Source organism: Asterias rubens, chromosome 9, assembly GCF_902459465.1.
Source record: "Asterias rubens chromosome 9, eAstRub1.3, whole genome shotgun sequence".
NCBI lineage: Eukaryota > Metazoa > Echinodermata > Asteroidea > Forcipulatida > Asteriidae > Asterias > Asterias rubens.
The window spans coordinates 1,949,726-1,966,192 of record NC_047070.1 but is presented as its reverse complement, the minus strand read 5'-3'; the positions used below and the strand labels follow the sequence as shown (position 1 = coordinate 1,966,192).

Below are 16,467 nucleotides of genomic sequence, written 5' to 3'. Positions count from 1 at the left end.
AGAAGAAGTTAACTTTGTTTTAATTTTTGCAAAAATGAGTTAATCCTGAAAAATATATACTTATTCTCTGCCGTGTGCGGCGCTTTTTCCCTTGCCATTAAAATTCTTTGCGCGGCAGTTAGTCTTTGGGGCCAAGTGCCGACAATATGGGGGGTGGTAGAGTTAGAAATATGAAATTAATGCGGGATGCTGGCTGCGTTTAGTAGTGACTTGATAGTTTAATTCAAATACACCAATGCCATCCATCAATCACGGCCACGCCCCCTCTGACCGCCAAGTTCTAAACTGACTAGCGGGGCAAGCACGAGTTCAATTTAGCGGCGCACCACAAAGTAAACGGGAATATTTTGATATGCCTCGTTAAACACAAAATACGCGTAAATTATAGTTTAATGATCGAATTTGACAATTATACTGCGAAAACAAACAAGCAAACAAACAAACATAAAGCCAATTGCCCTATAAGGAGAAGCTGTTAATATGTTTGGCTTGCAAATAAAAATTATACCAACTCACAATGTGACATAAATGTGATAAAAGGGGAAATTAAAAATTATTTATAGCAAAACATCTGCTCTAATTTTTTTTTTTAAATAAACTCCTATTTAATAATCAGGTGTATTTCAGTAACCTTCTACCACCAACTTTTTAGCTCTCTGAATCTGATTGTGGATACTTTTATGATATGGCTGGGCAAATTCTATATCCTACCACCACTTCTTTATTCCTAATGAAATAAAAAAAGTATATAATTTTCTCAAAATGAGACTGTCCTTTCGGTAAAAATGGCTGAAAAAAATAATAATATATTTCCCAATAATGTCCCCTCGCGAACTCCGTAGTAAAGTGTAACCCCTCAACACGTACAGTGCATGCATAATACACACATCCCACCACAGCACCTTTTCCACACACTATGTGATTGGAATAAAAAATGAGTTAGTAGCAGTACCAGCGGATTTGTACGTGACGTTAATAATTCTATTCCACCGGCCTCCTGTTTTTCTTGCTTTTTCTTGGCCACCACTCTGTGGCTTTGACCCACTTGAATGCGTGGGACCGTGGAGGAATATTCATGACCGTGCCTCAGCGGAACGATAGTCAGTTTCGACCGTCGTCGTCCAGCAAATCGACGGAAGCAGAGAGGGAGTTCGGTGGTAGTTGTTGGCGAGGATTGTTGGTGTGGTATATAGAACCCATAACGTGGTGCTCTCTTGCTGCCTGTGTGTCCCCCCCGAAATAAACCCCACACCACACTCTGTGTGGCCGTTGGCGTTCGACAACGGTGTTTCTTTGTTCGGCTCCATTGATCAAGGTATGTTCTCCTATTTACAGTCCCCTCTCAGGCCGTTGTCTTTTGCCATTTTGTAGGTACTTAGTAAGCAAGGAAGCACAATTGGTTTATTGCTTTATGACCCCACCAAAAGTTAATGATAATTATGGTTGTTTGTGCAGAATGTTGAGTGATGTTGTGCGGTCGTAAACTTGAGGGTGGTGCTTTTGCGTTAAGTGCGTTAAACATGGCGAGAGTGATTGCGCTATGTAGAAACTTAAATTTGATTTTATTACCGTGACCTTGGGTGGATTTGGTGTATACTTATTAATATTCAAGCATTTTGAAATATTTCAATATAAATTGAGATAAAATACCAAATATTTACAGACTGTTTTAAGATGAAATAAAAGCAAAGACGTGAGTAAATCACGTCGTCATTGGTTTATTTATCGGCAGGATTTACACTTGTGACCCCAAATGTGAGTTGTGTTATTGAAATAAGTGCACATGTGATTTTATTTTCGTGGCAGACAGTCCAAGTTGTTGAAACCTTATCTGTTTTTATCAGCTGTAAAAAGACGAAATGTCTTGAGTTTTATTCTTACACGGTGACATGGGCATGATGGGAATAATAATGTCAAATTTATTATATAAAAATTGGGTAATCATTGGGTTACTTAATTCTACTGAAACTGTTTAAAATTATTTAAGTTACAAGTGAAAGCAGTTATTTTCATTCGTAACATGAAATAAATGTCAAATTTTTGAAAATAATTTTGTGTAATAATTGGGCTGCTTAATTCTATTTATATTGAGATGGTTAGGCCCATGTTTTGGCGGTGTAGGCGAGTGTTTTTTTATATTAAATATAATTATTAATTGATTTAATTGGAAAAATTCCCATATCTGACCACCACTTTTAAAGGGATTTTTCGGATCCAGCATGACTCTGATATTTTTTATAACAAGTGATCATCTTATTTTCTCTTTCCATCCCCAGTTTGGTTGTCTGAAAAAGTGGCTGTGGCTAGCTTCGGATGACCATAAAGCATAGGATGCACATTGCAACATTCTGAGAAACAGCTGTAGCCGCAGCCATAGCCGCAGACACCAATTTGGAAACTGCCTTTCATTGGTTGGAATGGAAACAAGACAAAATTGATTGCACATAAATCACATACCACTTGGTTATCCCTGGTCCGGTGTCCCCCCCCCCCCCCCAACTCGAAAAAAAAACCCAAGCACCACCCACAAAATAATTGAATGCAAACAAGTGAGACAGTAAACTTAAAATAACTAATGTTCCCAGTCATTACTGCGATTTTCATTTCCCCAGGATGTCAACAGTTTGTCGAGTTTGAGATTGATATTATTTTAACCAACCATTTATGAGTATTTTCCTGTATTCTTCTACAGTGAGACTACGTGTAAAGCATTTTGCACTCCATTAATTTTACTCATTTTAAATTGAGCCAAACAAAACCATTATTAACTTTGCCGTGAAATGTGAAATCAAGTTTTACTTTTAGAAGTGAGCTACCAGCCAGAATTAACAATGTTCACCTATTTTGTTGTTCATGATTTCAATGTTATGTTGTTTCAACACCAACAACTTGCTTCTTATTTGAAGTGTTACATATCTGATACTAAAGAGACTGCTTCTTGCCCTCCGGATCACTGTCTTTGAAATGCTCTGCTAGAAAATTTTATAATTACCAAGGAAAAAATGCCTTGGTGCCCTTTCCCTTTCTAAAACGAAGCATACAGGTCTAATATTGTTGAGAACATTGTTATTCTGGGAAAGAGAAACATGGAAATGTTTCATATTGGTTTATGCCTGTTTATGGAAATTTATGCCGGTCAGTCTTTTTTTCCTCCATGGTCAGTGTGACATAATTATATAGAGAAGAACTGAAATTCTCCCCAAACCAGTGGAATTGTTGTCGTGTTGGTTGAGCATCGATCATCCAGAGGCCAATCCACCGGTGGGATTTGTGATCATACATCAGACAAACTAGCCTCTTCATTCATTATCATCCATCGTTACTCACAATAAAACAGAGAAAGGCGGGGGGGGGGGGGAGAGTCCAAGAAATAATTGGCATTTTACAATGATTCAATATGTCAGTCATTCATTGAGCAGAGGGTCTTTTTCTGTACTGGTGGTAATATTAACGATGGGTGGAAGTTAGATACACACTACCATACATGCAAGGAGTCTCTACACACACACACACTGCAGTCTAATCAGTGGACTGGCCCAATCAATAAAACAACTTGTTTGTTGTAACTATGTAGTATGAATGAGCACATCTTATTTAAACAAATTTAAGGGGAGGTAGCTAGGATTAAAGTGAATTTAAAATAATTGAATCTGTAAAAACGTACCTTTCATGAGTTGTAATTTTGAAGTTTGAAAATAGACTAGACACGCAAATTTGAAAATCTCCCTGGTTGTAAAACTTGTTCCCAATTATGTTAAAATGTAATTTGAAATATCTCCCTGATTGCAAGACGCAAAATATTGGCAGCTCTGAAATTCTGAAAACAATCATAATGCACTCATTGCACAACAGGGTCTCCACCTAGCCCAAAGCGATTTCACAATCAAGTAAAATTACTTCAAAATGACTTCAAACACACTAATCAACGCACCAGGCTCACAGCAACACCTGTGATTCTACAATGTATTTAGAACCAGAAAGGTTTCATCTTAATTCTTGTGAAAGGGTGAGATTCTTAGGCCTTGAAAATAACGGGCTGGACATCTTAAAGAAAAACATGTTGCATCGTTGAATTTTTAAGCAGTGCACCAAAACATGTATGCAGGCCTGTTACTTCACAGAGGCAACAAAGACAATTGCTTTTATGCCCCCTGGTCTTTGCCTTGGTGCCCTAGAGATGCTCGAGGAGAAATTTACTATTTCCTCATAGAAAATAGAGAATATGCTTTGGTGCCCTTGCCCTTTCAAAAAGCATACAGGCCTGTAAATGTTTGTATACGTACAAAATTTAATGTCCTTATTTGGAAAATCTGTATGATTTTAATTCCCAAAACCTTCAAATCCCTTCCCCCTGTATGCCTCCTTCAGAGTTTGATTGGTCGGTGTATGCAGCCAAGCATACAAAGCTTGTCATTGGGATATCAAATCAGATTCTAGACTACCACAGTGGATAGCTGGCAGTGGATTTTGATAGACGGATTCTGGTAACTGTATGTATTGATGTAATGTACAGGCCTGGAATTGTCAGAGGCCTTGGCCTCCATTTCCCTCTTGGCCTTGGTGCCCCCTTCATAATGTCCCCTCCATAGACTTAAAGATTTTTTAATTGAAGTGCCCTTTGCGAAATGAAAACTACGGCCTTGCCCTCTTACAGGTGAAATTCTATATTGACGATATCCTGTCTGATTTCTGTAGATTTATGCTTGCTTTTTAATTAGTTTGTTTGCTCATAAAAAGCCTGATACCAGGCAAACCATTGGTGTATGGTTAATTCTTTTTAAAATTCACCCAAAGTATGTACACTGCTTTGTATGGGACATTGATATTCGACTGATTTAGGCGGCCTCTGCTCTCGAGAGCAAAGATTCCAAAATATGTAACTGATTTGATTTATGTCAGAGTTAGGACCTCGCTAGACATTTTACCCATTGGAACGAACTTCTTTTCTGTCATAAATTACTTGTCGATGGCACATTTAACAAATCGCCAGGAGTAGTTTGGAAACAAATTATAATCAAAAGGGAATCTTAAAAAAAAAAGGCAGTCTACGATGATTGAGGTTTGAATGGCTTGGGTTTTAGCCAGAGGTTACAGAGACTCGTGTGTACTGCACATACGCTGTTCATTCAGTAATCAGTACATGTGATTCTGATACTGTTTACGCTACCAACAGCCTATCAGTCCATACATGTACTCCTTTACTGCAGGGGAAAATCCCTCTGGATTAGGGATTTGGTTTTAATGAGCATTTTACGATGCTCTACTAAATGGATGTCAGACACCAAGGAAAGGAATAGTTTCTACCAGCATTACTCTGTGATTGAATGTGAAAATTTTACACATGTAGATATGACCGTGTAACAGATCGTATAAAACTGCTTGTAGCAACTCATTGATTTCAATCTGTGGCATTTAACAGAAGGATTACCTACTGGGGTAAAAAACTAAGAATTCCTCTCAGATTTTCCAAGATTTATCTTCCTGCGTAATGTACTGTCTTTGAAACAGTTCATCCGTATCTTCAAAGACAATCTTGAGTTGGCCTGGATTATTCTAGTGTGACTAAAAACAAAGTTAATAGAAAATATCTGTTAGAATTTTGTCGTATAGGCCTTAGAGAGGAAAATAGTTTGAATGGAAACGAACAAATGGATGCTGGCAGTTTAAATATTTCAACATGAGTTAAGCAGTTCTATAGAATTAGGCCCCGCTCATGATCTATAAGCAGTTCCTACTCTGGATATTTCTTTCCATGTGATATGAGCTTTTGCTAAGCAATTTCTTTTAAATGCTTAGCTGCGTTGTTTATTGGTTGATGGGTGTATGCTCTGTGCATGACTAGGCATCTGAAAGGATTATGAGTGGCTAAAATTGCATTTTCATGGAATCAGAGATATTGACATCTGAGCTGATTTTCTGCATCCGTTTGACGTCCGAGTTACTTGGTTCACATGTTATGCCATGTGTCCCATCATCTATAAATGGTAGCATTATACATGTGGTGTAAGCTTGACCAAGCATGAGTAATTCATATGCTACACAGGATGTGGATCAATCACATTCATTTGGCCATTTAGGGACCAGGACAATTGCATTGGAAATGAAGAAGGGAAAAAGGAGTCAACTGTTGGCTTGAAGCTTGGAACTGCTTTGTGTCTAAAGTCTGGTTTATACTTCCTGCGAATGCGAAGCAAATTTTGACATCACAAATTCTAAACGAATAATTTGCAACAGTTGGGTTGTGGACAACTACTGGGAAATTCGCTGCAAAACATTCGCTGTGAAAACGGCCAAGTTTACTTCGTCAAATTTACTTCGCTTCTAAATATTTGAAATATCAAGATTTAAATCTTCTTAAAGGCAGTGGACACTATTGGTAATTGTCAAGGACTAGCCTTCACAGTTGGTGTATCTCAACATATGCATAAAATAACAAACCTGTGAAAATTTGAGCTCAATCGGTCATCGAAGTTGCGAGATAATAATGAAAGAAAAAAACACCCTTGTCACACGAAGTTGTTTGCGTTTAGATGGTTGATTTTGAGACCTCAAATTCTAAACTTGAGGTCTTGAAATCAAATTCGTGGAAAATTACTTCTTTCTCAAAACTTTCTCACTTCAGAGGGAGCTGTTTCTCACAATGTTTAATACCATCAACCTCTCCCCATTACTCGTCAACAAGAAAGGTTTTATGCTAATAATTATTTTGAGTAATTACCAATAGTGTCCACTGCCTTTAAAGTGTGTAGCCTGTAATAGAATCCTTGTTAATCTGGTGATATTTTAACCATGTGATTGGACTTGCCATAAATGGTCATGAATTATAGCATGTTTAAGGTTTGACCATTCGGTGGTCCATGCTTTGACCCAGACCGTGTAGTCTTGAACCTATTCAACCCCCATGGAGTGTGATGCCTAGACTCAAGCAAGGGGTCTCTTATTTCCTCGGGAATACGTGGTTGTACAACACTCATGTACATATTAGGTTATTGGAATATTATTATAGAGAATTATTATCCCTCCCCCCCCAAAAAAAAAAGGGGGAAAGAAGAAAGAAAATCCTACCACATCCATTGGAAATATTTAGAAGATGAATTAAGAACAAATATGGGCTCCCTAAAAGGATAGGAACAGTCTTTTTAAAGCTTGGTTCATACTTCCTGCGAATGCGAGCCGAATACGAGTCGAGTGTGAGCCGATTACGAGCCGTATGCAAGCCGAGCTGAATGCAATGCAAATTTTGACGTCACAAATTTGCAATAAATAATTTGCAACAGTTGAAATGTGTTAAACTCTTGCAGCGAAAAACAGGGCTGTGACGTCAAAATTTGCATTCTCATTCGCAGGCGTATGAACCGGGCTTTAGCCAGTTAGCCAGAGGAGTGTCTTGGTGTCTTTTAGACACCCTGTTTTTTCTGTAATATACATGTAAAAACTGTAAGTGCGCAATTTGGACACCCAGTGACACCTTTTAACCTTGGATAGGAAAGAAGAAGAAGGAAAAAAGGAAAAAACAACCTTGTCAACAAAATTAAACCTTTTTCCTTGCAAGCTTGAGTAGACTTTGCAGAATTAGTTAAATTTGTGTTGCGGACTTGTTGGAGACGGTGTTTTCACTATGCATGTATTCAAAGGAGCTAGGTGAAGATGTTTACTAAGTGTGTTTGAGGAATTGCCAATCAGGTTTGATTAGTGGAAGGAGAAATTGGATTGTATTGATCAACCTTGGGTGTCCAAGAAGGAAATGAGAATGGAGTTAGCTGTTGTGATGTATGTGGACATCACTTAGCTGCCGTACATTTTGTTCTTATTAAGATACAGACAGCTTTGATTCTTGAAATTGACCTCAGCTCAGTATTCGTCAGATGAGAATAAGTGAATTTGAAATTAAAGGGGTTGGGAACTTTTTCAGATGATACAATCCTGATACTTCATGGAGGCAGCGAAGGCGTTTGCCTCAATGCTCCCTGGTCATTGCCTTGGTGTCCTCGAAATGTTCCAGTGCTGTAGAAATTTACAATTTCCTTTTAGGGTGCCCTTTACTGAGGAGGAAATGCCTTGATGCCCTTGCCCTTTCAAAAACGAAGCATGCAGGCCTGCTTTTTGTATGATACAAAACCCAATATCCACAGATTTACATTAAATTTACATTCTAAAGATAATGATGGTAGACATCTTCCCTTGAAATATTACTTGCTGAGGTGCTGAGTTTTTTTGAGAAATTGGCAAAACAATGTCACAAAATAATTATTGTCTCAGGAGACGAAAATTATTTTAGCATTTAATCTGAACATATTTATTACAATTACTGGTACAAATACAATACCAATAACTGGTAATAAAAAAATAATACCATATTTTAAGTGTACGCGACTCTCCTGAAAACATCACTCTGTGACTTTCACTTTTTTTCCTCTCAAAAACTTGACAACTAAAGTACCTGAAACTATAGATTATGTTACATACATCTTCATTCACACTGAGTAGGGATTCATGTCATTGCCAAAAACAAAAGGTATCAAACCCATTAAGAAGGAGATAACAGTAAGTGGCAACTTAGCCTAACGTCTGGCCTTGAAAATACCGGATGCTATCAGATGATGCCATTTAAGGAGCAGGCAAAGGAAATGATAATTATCCTGCCCAAAACAAACAAATTTTACACAGGAACTAGCCCTATAAATACTCCCAAAAAAAGATGGTGATTGGACTTGCTGGGACATTTGAAAAGGTCAGTTTTTCCCTGTTGTTGATAAATTGTTTATTTTTAAGTTGTATCGTGAAGTCTCTCTTAAATATATAATCCCTCTTGAAAATGCCAGTTGTTTATGAACAATGGCACCGTAAAAATTATAGTAATTTAACTCCACACATCTCTGAAATAAAATTGTCACTTCAAATGGATAGTGTGCCACTTGTGTTTAGTTTTTCCCCATGATGATTGAAAATAATAGAAGGACTACCTGCAACTCTACTTACCCTCAGAAGATTACACACTGTCTGTATTATTATTCTATGTATCTAACAGTATTGACCAAATCTTGCTTCAAGGTTAACTTTTTAGCCTGTAAACGCTGTGTATCAAATACATAGCATTGGTTCTTCCAGCTCCTCAACTCTTATGCACCTGTACTGTACATAGGTTTGTAAACATGCACATGTTGTGCTGGTTCATGTGGTAAGGTGCTGGGGCACTGTTTAGTGTTTAGGAATAATCCATCAACATGTGTTGACCTCAGGAGGTCATACCCATTGTCTTCTTATCTACTTTATGCTGTGCAGCAATCTGGAACGCTGATTCTCTAAAAAGGGACTGGTCGAATTTGTCACATGGGGCCTTTCTCAAACCTTGGCCAGGGCTCTCTGGCTCAGGCTTAGGCTCCGCGCGCTGCGTATGTAGCGTGGCCTTTAACCTGCATTTTGGAGCAGCGCTAATCGCAGGAACATCAGTACGAGGAGCCTGGAGCCGGATCCTAAGCTGAGGTTTGAGAAAGGCCCCCAGCCTCGATTTGAGTAGCATTGATTTGAGTGGGATTTGAGTACAACATGGCGGTTCATGTAGATGATTTAAACAGCAAACATGTAATAGAAGTTCGGTGGTACAATGATTTACATTCTACCTAGTAACTGACAAAGCTTAACAAATGCTTTCAAGGTGTTCACCATGCAGTAACTAGGCACCTCAACCTTTTCCAGAGTTGCTTAATTGTGTTTGTTTCCGAGTCCAGTGTTATAATTTAACAATTGATGTACAACCATTTACCGGTTTCTGAAGATAATTTAACAATGACAGAGTACATGTACTGCATTAAAGGGTTAAGGTACTTTTTGTACGACTCAAAACACAATGTCCACAGATTTACATTAAACTTACACTGTTCAAAGATAATGATGATACTATAAGTAGAAAGCTTCTCTTAAAACGTTACTTGCTGGGGCGTTAGGCCTGTATCGTTTGAGAAATGAGTAAACCACTGTCACAAAAAATAGTTTTTGTATCAGTAGACGAACATTATTTTAGCATGTGCAACGTAATAAGCAACTCTTCTTAAAACAATGATCTATGACTTTTGCTCTTTTTTTCTCAAAAACTTGACGACTAATAATGAAGCTGAAACTTATTGCATACATCTTCATTCACTGTAGGGATTCATTTCATGGCCAAAAACTTACAAAAGGTATCAAAATCTCATGGTCTGTTTAGCAAAGAGGAATGGATAGTCATGGCTCATGGGAGATGTTGGTGAACACTAAACATACTTTTACAATTGGTTTGTCGTTTATCAGACTTTATGTAAACCTCAAGGTTGCTGAAGAAAACATCTTCAAAATATAATATTGTAAATGTTGGCAGCTTCTTATGAGTTTAAAATATACTTGTAACAAATTTAAAGTGATAATTCTTTTTTTTTGGGGGGGGGGGTGGTTGAACAAAGAAAAATTGACTTGAGTGGGACTTGAGCTTCTGACTTCTGGATCAAAATGCCAGAGCTCAGCCAACTGAGCTATCTAGACCGCCGGGGTGCCAGATTTTCAAAGTTAAATGGATTTTTTGTGTGTTTTAAAATCACTTGTTTCTTACACGATACAGTCCTTCATGTATATTTTGAGGATGTTATTATGAACCATGTCCCAGATTGGGATTAAAATGTTCTAGTCATACTTTAGAACACTTACAATTTTTGCAGATGAAATGGTTTAAAGAAATAAAATAGTAAACCATGTTGAAGAAACGATGTCCGTTGTTTGTTTCGTTTCTCTGTGGCTGGTGTGGACCTACTACGTGTATGTACACTTGTCAACAAGAGGTGTGGATGTCATGGTGACTGCATGCCTACCATACCTAGGTGTAGCTATCTTGGAATATTATTATCAAGAAAGATTAAACACTGCAAGGCGTAGTTCATGTTCATGGAGGGTAGCAAGCAGATGCAGTGGGTTTTTTTTTTTCAACGTGTTCTTCAACTTGAGGACAAGTATTTAAGAAAAACCTCTTTATGTGCATTATTTTCACAGGAATGACATTGTGTATGGTTAGCCTAAATGCTAAAACCAAACATTGTTGGTTGTAATTTATCTTACTTGTGTATGCCTTTCAATAACCTAATTGCATCAATTCAAAGCTAAGACCATTGCTGTTTATAAAATGTTGATTGTTAGGACTGTTAACATCAATAATTTTACAAATCTGTCTTCTGTTAATTATGATGAAAAGGTTAATGCTTCTGCAAAAACAGTTCGCTGTATGGCTGGGTACATTTTAATGTCCTTAAAAAAATATAAAACAACTATTTTTTTTTTTTTTTTTTTTTATTTAATCCCAGGGATTGAAACAACTTTTTATACAATTTTCATAATCTGTAAACATGCTGGCTATGTTGGTTTCTTACCATGCAAAGTTTATTAATGAACATTCTCATTATTAATGTTTACTGTATTATGTGTTGGTCCTACTGATCACAGTTTGTACAACATTTCCCCCTTAATATAAACAATCTTAGTTTCTCTGATTTTTTTTTTCACTTTCATTGCCAGATTATTTTGTTTGGCTGCATTTATTCATGGAGACAATTCCTTGTGTACAACAAAACCTTGACATAATGTCACGGATTGAACTGGATTCCTATTACCACTGTACAAAGTACAGTGTTGAGACCGTGCTCAGACCTAGATAACAAGCGAACCACCACACACACAGTCTGCACTACTCAAATTCCACGGCACAGTACACGGTCTAACGGTACACTCCAGTGAACAGCCACACCCTGTTTGCTGGGGGTCCTTTAATATGCAGTGTGTGTGTGTGTGTGTGTACATGTCTTCCAGTGGAAGGCTAGTCACATGTGTCAGGTTGACAATTTTCTGTTGTATGGAGGGCTGGGGTCACAAGCAAGGGTAGCATACAGTGTGTCAATGATGTGGCTATATTTGCACAACCAAATCCTGTAAACAGGTATTTAAGCAGCATCATATGCAGAGTGTGATTATCACCGGTAACCCTTGGTTTTTTGGAGCTTGAATTAACCAGTATGACTGTTGGGATGACGCTGCAACAACTCAATTAAGCTGGTAATGGAAACCTTGCATGTGTACCAATAAATTCGCATGAGTTGCCTAACAATGTATCAGGACCAAGCATTGAAATGGAGCAGGAAATGTTACTTAATCAATTTATCTGTTCTTACAGAAAATAATTTAGTACCAGTCTAAAACAATATACCCAAATTGCATGTTACATTGGTCCGGTATCTGTTCTCTGTTTAGAAAATCTGTTAGCTTAGCAGAGTTGGTGATGTTTGCCCAAGTCCTGCCTGACAAATTTTTTTTAGTATGGATAATAAACAGCTGTGTCAAAGAACTGTTGAGGCAGGACGACACACAAGTATGACATGACAATGAACAAGTACAATGTCTGTTTAGACTTTGTGCAAAATTATGTATTTTACGATTTAGGCTGGCTGAGTTGGTGCCTACAGCTGTGGCTGTTGCTAAGGTTATTGCTATAGTGCTTCTATGCTTCAAGACCATGAGAATCAAGCCGTAGCCACATTGGAGCGGCTAATTTAGACACAGTGTTACTATGTATTTATCATACCAAGTATTTTATCAGGGTTTGAAAGGGTAAGGGCACCAAGGCATTTTCTCCTTTGTAAAGGGCACCCTATGACATGAGGAAATTGTACATTCTTACTGGGGCATTTCAAGGGCACCAAGGCAATATCAGGTCAGCTCTATAATTTCATGCCCATCTCGTGATTATTTTTTAGGAATGTTTTATTTTTAGTAAACTGATAGATGGAGGTGGATAACTGACCTTCATGTACATTTTATGTTAATGTATATAGTTGTTTTGTTTTCTTATCTCAAGTACTACTTGCATAATCTAGGAGATTAAATTTGCACCCCCCCCCCCCCAAAAAACAAAAAAAAAAACACACAGTTTACTGCACAATGTAGGTGTGTGTATTACAGCATTGAAAAACAGGAAAAGAGAGACAGAGAAAAAACAAGGTTCATAGCCAGGCCCAACAGTGTCGTGCATTGTATTAAGTGGCGTTGTCGTCAAATTATGATTTATTGTTAATTGCAGAAAGCTTTGCTTTTTATATTTCTCTGGTTTATGTCATTTTGATTATTAACATTTTTATGAAGGAAATCAAAATCACCTGTGTGGAGGTGTATGTTAATGTTGCTAAATTTATATTGGAACATTTTAAGGGGCACCAAGGTGTTGACCAGGGGCACCAAGGTATTGGCCAGGGGCACCAAGGTATTGGCCAGGGGCAATTGAGGCAGTGAGTTACATGTATCAGGCATGTATTATGTGGAGGACATAAATAATAATAATAATAATAATAATAATAAGACTTGTAATGCGCACATATCCACCCTGCTGGGTGTTCAAGGCGCAGACATGCCTTTAATTTAATTTTTGGGAGGGCAAGGCCAGGAGGGGGAAGTTACAATGTAGTTGAGCAGTATGGTAGAGTGTTGTTGGGGCAGTGTTGTTGGGGCAGTGTTGTTGGGGCAGTGTTGTTGGGGCAGTTCTGTTGGGGCAGTGTTGGTGGCCCAGTAATGTAGAGGCTGGACAGTGGGCCCAGATAGGGAAAATATGTAGCAGGGTTTGAGTACAACGTAGTAGGGAGGGTTGAGGTGATTAGACAGTGTTGGGCCATGAATGGTGTGGCTTGATAGTGGGTCCAGATAGGGCAAGAGTGTGGCATAGTTTGAGTACAATGTAGTAGGGTAGGTGATTGGGCAGTGGTGTTGGGGCAGTGTTGGTGGGGCAGGAATGGTGGGGCTGGTCAGTGAGTCCAGATAGGGCAATAGGGTTTGAGTACAATGTAGTAGGGTAGAGGTTATTGGGCAGTGTCGTTGGGGCAGTGTTGGTGGGGCAGTGTTGGTGGGGCAGTGTTGGTGGGGCAGGAATGGTGGGGCAGGAATGGTGGGGCTCAATAGTGGGTCCGGGACCAGTGTCAGGACAATGTACAATGTGCGTACAATGTACATGTGTATGTAGTTTGCTGGCAGAACTTTAAGCAGATCCACTCGATCATGATTTAGTTCGCACTTGGTAATCCAACAAGGGGGCGGAGGTTACTGTCAGCAAGTTTTACTTTGTCATTGTGTCTTGTGTAATCATTGTATCATTTTAAAATGTTTGTATTTTCCAATGTTTCTTAGTTCCTGTACCCTGTGGAACAATAGATGGAAAGAAATAATGACTATGTTTTCCAGCAGGATACCCCCACTTGACACAGTGGAATGTTATTATGATAACTTAACCAGTAATAAATATTGTGATCAAATTTAGTATAGAAAGGGTATGAAGGTGGAGGATATCTGGGCATTCCATAATAATATGTAAAGTCTCATGACTAGTTATTAATCTTAATCATAACATTCATAGAATGTTGTGTCAGGCCTGCCCCCGATTTCACGAAACTCATTGCAAGTAGCGACGCATCGTAGGGTTTACGATGCGTCGCAGACCTAAGACACGATTTCATACGCATCGCAACTTACGACGTGTAACCGGTCGCAACTTGCACTTGCGACGCGTCGCAGCGCTTCGTGAAATCGGGGGCTGGTCTTACAAATAACAATCATAGAATGTTGTGTCAGGCATGGAATTACAAATAACAATCATAGAATGTTGTGTCAGGCATGGAATTACAAAGAGGCCTCGGCCTTCCTTGCCCTTGGCTTGGCCTTGGTGCCCCTTCAAAAATTTCCCATACTTGAAGTTTTTCCAATGGAAGTGCCCTTTGCAAATTGAAACTGGCCTTGCCCTCTCAAATATCAAATTACAGGCAAGTTGCGTGTAGCATGAGGTTAAATAATACTTAAATACCAATTCCCAAACCTTCCACATTCCAAATCCAGATGTAAAAAGACAACAACTAACTCGATCCTGGGTGTATAAATTTCAGAAATGTCACTGCGAGGTGTGGTCTCCATAAATGTCAGTACTTTGGTTTTAGAAAGTGTTTTCACTCGAAGCCCCCCACCATCCCAGGCCTAGAACCCCAGTGGAAGTGGCCTATTTGCCAGGAAGGAAACCGGGGAAGTTGAAAACTCCCCACAGGAAATACTGACCTCTCTGCCCTAAGCACATCATGATAATTGGATGCCACTGGTACCCTTGCCTGTCATGTGCTGTTTTTAGAAGCATAGCTCATGGAAGGATTGGTAGTCCGGGTCCGCAAAGTTCATGTAATCTTGTCGCTGTGCTCTTTTTTGTAGCTTTTCGTGGAAAGTGGATACATCGGTCTGGTTCTGCTGGGCGTTTTGAATTGTGCGTGAATTTGACCAACAATCTGCAGACATTATATACAATCATTCACTTCAAAGGCACTGGACACCTTTGTTAATTGTCAAAGACCAGTATTCTCACTTGGTGTATCTCAACACATGCATAAAGTAAACATTTGAACTCAGTGGGTCATCGAAGTTGCAAGAGAATAACGACAGAAAAAACACCCTTTAGACTTCAGGTTGTTTAGGCCATAAAAGGCTACACTCTTTCATACTTTGAAAACTGTCAATTGTGTTACTATGGATGGACAGATTAACTGTACTCTAAAATTTGTTGGCCCATGAGGTATTACAATAATCCAGCAAATGCATGCCAACATTGATGTTAATCAACAACTTAATAGTGTACCTCCATGTTTTACTGTAACTGTACTCTTGTCTAAAATCTGTAGACTCATGAGGTATACAGAAACTACTAGGACATCCTTGCCCAACAATAAGTATCAGTTTGTGAGACTTTGAAAACGTTAGGTGGCAGCAGACTTACCAGGTGAATTTCCATTGTTTACGCATCTCTTAGTGTGCGCATTTTACCGAGAACAATGGATTTACTTTGTTAAGTTGGCTGCCACCTAGCGACCCAAAAAGCCCCCACTGAAATCTGTTGTAGACATGCAAGCTATACAGAATAATATAAGAACTGCTTGCCTAACAATATGTATACATTACTCTAGTAACCTCTTTCAGGTGAAAAAGGAGAACACCAATTTACAAATTCATAAGAACCAATTCTTCCAGAGGAACTGGTTCATTCATTCAAGGTATTCCATTATGCATTTTTATATTGAGAGTCCAACTTTAGCCATGGAAACTTCTGCGCTTCATTACCATCATTGTGAATGTGTTTAATCCAGTGTCAAATACATATTTGGGTCAGTGATTACCCATTCATTTGCTTGTTAGACGAGTCCTTTTCAGAAGCTAAGCACAATATTAGTGTTGACCACCTTTCTACGTTGGTGGTGTTCCAATTTGAACTGGATTCATGCATGGTTGTTATTGGAAGGAATACATTGTAGTTAGGGCTTTACATTCTGTCACGTGCCTCCAAGCTATGCACTCACCAAAGAGTCAAACATGTTTGGTCTTTTACACTTTTCGAAAGAAAACCATTTTAAAAATTAGGTCTAATATAAACTTTCACTGGAA

General features: G+C 38.6%; 1 protein-coding gene across 2 annotated transcripts in view; it reads left to right on the top strand.

Moving 5' to 3' along the window:
* The first annotated feature begins 936 nt into the window (after window positions 1–936).
* LOC117294483 (C-terminal-binding protein 1-like) overlaps window positions 937–16,467 on the top strand; it is a 64,398-nt gene continuing 48,867 nt past the window's right edge. The window contains exon 1 of one of the 2 annotated variants that reach the window (XM_033776909.1): window positions 937–1,315. The gene's annotated coding sequence lies outside the window, so the exon portion shown is untranslated. Of the gene's footprint in view, window positions 1,316–11,831; window positions 12,070–16,467 lie in introns of those variants that run through there. The other variant, XM_033776910.1, reaches the window with a different exon arrangement.